We start from the raw sequence: 6,175 nt of genomic DNA on the forward strand, positions 1-6,175 counted from the left end.
TCAGATTATCTATTCTGGAAGAAAATTCTGGGCCACATTGGTGAGTTCTGTAGGTAGAGGTTTTCATGTTAGACTCTTGGATGTCTCATCCACAAAGAAGTTCAGATTCAGTGGCTCTGTGCATGCTTCTGTAAGTATAGCCCACAGCCCACAGTCTCCTGGATGAAGTCAGCCACTTTAGACTCTTCTCCCTACCAACCACCCCAGGCAATCTCATCACACTAAGCATAGAGAATCCCCTGTCTAAGCCACTATAAAGACATCAGCATTTATGTTCAAGATCAAAAGGTGATACTATGTGTTATCAGCACTGAGAACCATCAATGCCACAGCAACATCAAAATTTCAGGAGCAAGAAATGAATGTAGCACCAACTTCACAGGTAATCTTTCTTGATCCTGTGGTGGCAAGTTAACAGGATATAGAGGTGCCTCACCTTGGAACTTCTGCATTGTTGGGTTCATCTATAGAGCAGGTTGCACCTGGGCCTCCCTTTCCTCCATTTTGGAAACCAGCTTTTCCAACTGTGGATTGGTAATGACATCCTTTTTCCTAGAGATCACAGGGCATAGGAGGCACCAGAATACCTCCCGACCAAAATCCTTCTTCAGGGAAACCGACAGATAAATGTGGTAGATGCATCCACACTTCAGGCTCATGAGTTTTTAGATAGTCAAGGCAGACAGGACATCAGCATAATTCTTGGAAGAGTTTAGCATGTGCCTGTTTGGGGTCAAATGCACAGGGAAGGGAATTTCCATGAACTCACTGACTATTAGTTTCAAAATCCATGACATTTTATGTGCAGTGTTATTATGTTGCAACTCTGTCTTTGCCAGAAAAACACCATCAGAGCATCTCCCTCTGTCTTCAGGGATTTAATGTCACATTTGGAAAAAAAAGACACAGATGGTCACTGTGCTTTGCACTGAGGTGGAAGAAGGGCCTCTGCTCCTGGAGTTTCTCATTCTGTACTAATACATATGACCAGATATATGACCTGGTGACTTCTATGTCAGAAGCAGTGAAGGTATTGTCATATCACCATGCACAAAGGACCCCTAGCAACTATCATGGATGCAAATAGAAGATCTGTCCCTCTGTTGCCCCTGAACAGTATGCCACACTCTCTGTCCACCACCCTTAGAATGGGTGATTCATGGTGACACTTAGTGAGCAGCCTGACAGCACTTGTTGGACTGAGTACTTACCAACTTCCTATGAGTTACATACACTACTTTTTTATTATTTTGAGACACTATCTTACAGAATTGCCAAGCCTGGCTTCAAACTTGTGATCTTCCTGCTTCAGTCTCTGCACTATCTTGGATTACATGTATGCACCAACCTGCCCAACATTATTTTTTATGTCTTCAAAACTGAGGATTTAACACTGGGACACTTTACCTGTGTCCTTTATCCCCAGCCCTTTTAATTATTTACTCTGAGATATGATCTTGTTAAATTGCCTGCAGTTGGCCTCAAGCTTGTTCTCCTCCCTCAGCAATGCAGATAGTTGGGATTACAAATGTGCACTCCACCCTCTCTGGCTCATGTAATTTATAACTAACAAAAACTGCTAAAGATGCAATGTTGGACTTGCCCTGAATATTGGCTCCTTGGCTAAGGGCCTTCTCTGGGATGCACTTTCCTGGAACCTGTTCACTGCGTGGGCCCCGCTATGGCCTGTATCACTGCTGCCACTGCCCAGTAACAACACAGACACCCCTGCCCTATAGCCACTGACACCAAAACCACTGTATGTACTCCTCGGGGAGTATGGAGATACCACAATCTTCAAGGGTCAAACAGATTCCTCAGTTCCATGGTGTGCTTTGTCACACATTTATGAACACCTGAAAGGTAGTGGACATTATTGCCAGGCAAATCATGACATCTATGCAGATAAATGAACTGTAGAAATTCATCTCTACTCTAGTGGGGTGCCCCCATAAAAGTATTTCACCTGGATGCAGAAGGGTTGAACTGAACCCATAGAGCATGTCTAGCCTGGACAGGGTGAACCTCATTGCACTTACTATCACCTCAGTGTCACTGGACTGAAGAATTACTGCTTCTTAAGAGGAGCTTCATTTCATGCCCCATCATACCCACTTCATAAACAAAGCACTGAGGATATACAGTGGACAGTGTTGAAGTACATAGATCACTCTGCATCATTTCTTCAGTTATTAGAATTTCATTCATAGCCCTTTTAAGTGCTTTTTACCTAATTATAATGGATCCAAAAAATTGTCTTGTTCCTGTGAGTGTCATATGAAAGAAGGAAAATTTCTTATGACACACAATCCAGCCAATGTGAGCTTGACCCAATTTACAAAGGAAGTTAAGAATTGTGGTGTTACTCTAAGAGTAAGCGTATGTGAAGCCACTGAGGACACTCCTCTGGTGGAGAAAGGAGGCATCCATGTGCTTGATTGCACTGTTGAGGATGTTGCACCACCCTCCAGCCAGATCATTTTTAACCTGCTAAGTCTTGGAAAAATTAACTTTCATGAACCACATGGCTGTTTCATTACTGCCTGTTTGCATTTGAACCTTGGGAGAGCTCCAGTGCTCTAGCATTAATTGATAGTGGAGTGAAGTTTGAAGATGCAGTACTTTCCCAAAGACAAAGGCGGTGTGGGGCTTTGAACAGCAAGCAACTCTTATGTTTGGAGAAGTACGAACTGAAAATGCAGCTGTGCTTCAAAAACTTCAGTGGGCACAGAAGCAACTGTGGCATTCAGTAAGCCATGGTATCTGATGCTACTACCTTGGAAGTATAACTTGAGATGGGGCCTAATTGGTTGTAAATATTATCCAAAGTTTTGGTGTCCTAGATGAGTCTGATGGAGCTTCCATAGGAGTATTAGAAAGCAGTTTCTGCAGGCCACAGGCTGGGCAGAATTTCACCCTCTGTCTTGGTGATGATAAACCACTTAGATATAGGGGGGAAAATTCTTGCTATTCTGCAATTAAAATGTATTACGCTTTGGGTATGAGTTGTCCCCCAAAGCTCATGGGAGACAATGCAGAAATGCTCGCAGTGAAGTGATTAGATTATGAGAGCTGTGTCCTAACAGGGCACTAATCCTGATGGCTTAAATTTTATTTTCTTCCTACGAGCTTTCCCACCCTCTCCCCCATTCTCTCTCTCAGCTTTCCTGCTGCCATGAACTGGGAAACTTTCCTCTGCTACACACTTCTGCCATGATTTTCTACCTCTGCTCAGGCCCAGAGCAATGGCACCAACTGACCATGGACTGAAGCCTATGTAACTATGAAAATGACTTTTCCTCCTCTAAAATGTTCTTGTCAGATATTTTGATAACAGGGACAAAAAAGTGACTACCAAGAAAATTGCTTATTTTTTTTTTTTCATTTTTTTAAAACTCTGGTGAAATTGTTTTCTCTATGACATCCCATTTTAAAATATTAATGTAAATCAACCTGTAGGTTACTCACACTGTACAGACTTGATCAGCATGTTCACAGATGCCTATAGTTCATGTAGAGTCCAAAAGCTTTGCACACAGTTTCACCCTCAGGCTGCACCATAAGGTGGTCCTCGTGAGCCAGTTTGCACAGGACAGTCTAAGACTCTGGGACGAAGGCACGCACTTCAGTGACTGATGAGGGGCCAGCTAAGTCCATTCATCTTGCTATAGAGGGCAGTGTCATCCTACTGCCAAAGCAACATCTAGATGGAGCTGCGGTTCAAGCACTAGGGGCTCTGTCGCAGGTCCTCCAGCAGGTCTGCACTGAGCTTCCCAGGCAACAGGAGCTGGGCTTCAGCGTGGCTCTAAAGGCTGTGCAGCACCAGAGTCTCCAAGGCTGCAGGCGACAAGGCAGGTGTCAGTAGCGCACCCCTGTGGTGGTGGTGGTGGTACATTCATTCAGGGGCCAAGCAGCAGACATCCAGCTGTACTGGTGTTTCTGGCTGCCCGTGGGGGCCAGGATGCCTTTGCCAGCACCCCTCACACTGCCCGTGGTGTAGCCCCAGGCTCCCATGCTGTGCCATTGGCCATGGGAGGGCGCAACCACTACAGGAGGCATCTAGGTGTGCGGCCTCAGTGGAGCCAGGGAAGCCAGGCTCTGCGACCCAACCACCTGCCACACCACCCATCTTCACGGCCTTATGGGGGACTGTGGGATGAGGCTTGGGGCCAGCCAGGGAGCACCCCTGAGGCGCCTGTGTAGTGGAAAGGCCCGCTACCTGCCCCTTGATGATACGGCAGGCGGGGCAGCATGGAACACACGGAAGTGCTGGGCACCTAGACCAGGAATTGGCTATCTGCGTTGCTGCAGCTTCTGTGGCGGATGAATATAGGAAGAGGCCAGGTGTACCATTGAAAGCTGCCAGTCCCTAGCTGGAGAAGGTGGCTACTAGGGTACAAAGGAGCTCAGCTTAGTGTCCTGACTGGATCATTGCAGCTTGCTGGTGGCCATGGCCTGGTCGAGGTCAGTAAAGAGCAATAAGTCCCCCCAACTTGACAAGACACTCCCAAGGAAAAGACCTCAGTGCCAAAGGTCTGTGAGGATCCTTGAAAAGATGCAAGGTTTAGGGGCTGAGCAGCAAGGAGCAGACCAGGGGTCCCACCATCGCCTGCATGAGAGCTATGGTGTCCTGACCCATTCTGGAAACAGGAAGACCAGGAGGAGAAAGGAAAGGGCAAAGGCAACAGGGAGAGATCCAGCCGTAGAAAGGCCCTGCAGGCCCTTGTGTCTGCAGCCTTGACTCAAAAGCGATTCCACAGCCACCAGCCACCATCAGTCAGGGCCATCCATGCTTTGGAGCTGCTCCACAATAACTTCTAGCTCCTGGGCATCTGCTGAGAATGGAGAAGGACAGCAGGGAGGGCTGCTCCTGGGCACTCAGAGAGGCCCAAGGAGCCTGAGGGAGAGTGCAAATCCCCTAACAATGCTTTTCAATTCTGCAAATTGATCTTTCATGAAATTATACAATATTTACTTATGTTTTTAATTCTGTTCTCATGTGAAAATCCTATCAATATATAAGAAATTTAGTAAGTTCACATGTCGAACAATCCAGCATAGTACTTCTATTTCTTAATGTGTTGCAAAACCAAAATGACAGGTACTAAGAACACCCTACACCATCTGTGATTCCTTCAACAGGCCAAACATTGCAGCCTGTGTGGTTCTCTGCCTGCTCACTTCCTGCTCACATCTCCCACATTCATACCAGGATGTCTCAGCTTTGCTCAGCAATTGGTTTTCTAGATTTGTCAAATTTTATTTGAATTTTTGTCTAGATCTTGTGGTGATTATTTTATGTTAACTATAAATATTATTCTATACTATTATAGGAAAACTTTATTTGGAGAATATAAATTGTTTTATAAGTGCATACCTTTAATGTCTAGAGAATAAAACACCAGAGAGAGCCTGGCAGTGCCTGGCACTATGACGAGCAGGGTGTATGATAAATGCAAGAGCAAGGGCCTGAAACTTGGCAGCAACAGAGGGATAGAGGTGGCAGCACTCAGGTGCCTGCCAGGAATCCACTGAATGCAGGTGATGCTACAAGAGGACAGTCTCCACCTGAGGGGTCTGGCCAGGCAGTTGCAGGGCCATTGGAGAGGCAGTCTCTAGTCATGGCAGGGGAGGTGGAACCTTCAGAGAATTGGGTCAGACATGTAGGATTATGGCTGAGTGTCCATGATTCTACAGCACCACTGCCAGGTGATAGAGTCCAGTGTTAGGACTGAGGGTCTTTCGGGTCTCCCCTTTGGAGGCCTAGAGGGGCTGGGTGTGAGAAGGGCATCTGGGATCAGAGGAGGTAGGAATACCTCTGTGCAGCTTTTAGAATTCCTTAGCAATTTACCTAAGGAATTTGTGAGCATTGGAATACTGATGGCCCCTGCACTGAACACTTGCATTAGACAACATTGGCTTTAACCATAGTCCAAATCTGATCTTCTCCATTTATTCCTGGCATTCATGTGACTAACAAGCAAAATTTCCAAATTCTGTAATATTTTTACTCAATATTTCATTTCCATTTTCAGAAACGTTTCAGTGTTAGCGAACCTCACAGTGTATGGCTTCTTTGTCAGGGTGCCCTAAGTGCACTTGATTGATAGGAGGAGGGCTTTTATGCACCCAAAGTTAAATCCAGGCTCCCCACTTCTTCCTTATATGCGATGTT

At 45.9% G+C, this 6,175-nt stretch overlaps 2 pseudogenes; one reads left to right on the forward strand and one right to left on the reverse strand.

The window, feature by feature from the left end:
* Positions 1–4,353, reverse strand: part of LOC125613279 — a 46,359-nt pseudogene extending 42,006 nt beyond the window's left edge.
* Positions 2,051–3,193, forward strand: LOC107160915 (annotated as a pseudogene).
* Positions 4,354–6,175: the final 1,822 nt, after the last annotated feature.

The sequence above is a fragment of the Marmota marmota genome, unplaced genomic scaffold, assembly GCF_001458135.2.
Source record: "Marmota marmota marmota unplaced genomic scaffold, marMar, whole genome shotgun sequence".
NCBI classification, from domain to species: domain Eukaryota; kingdom Metazoa; phylum Chordata; class Mammalia; order Rodentia; family Sciuridae; genus Marmota; species Marmota marmota.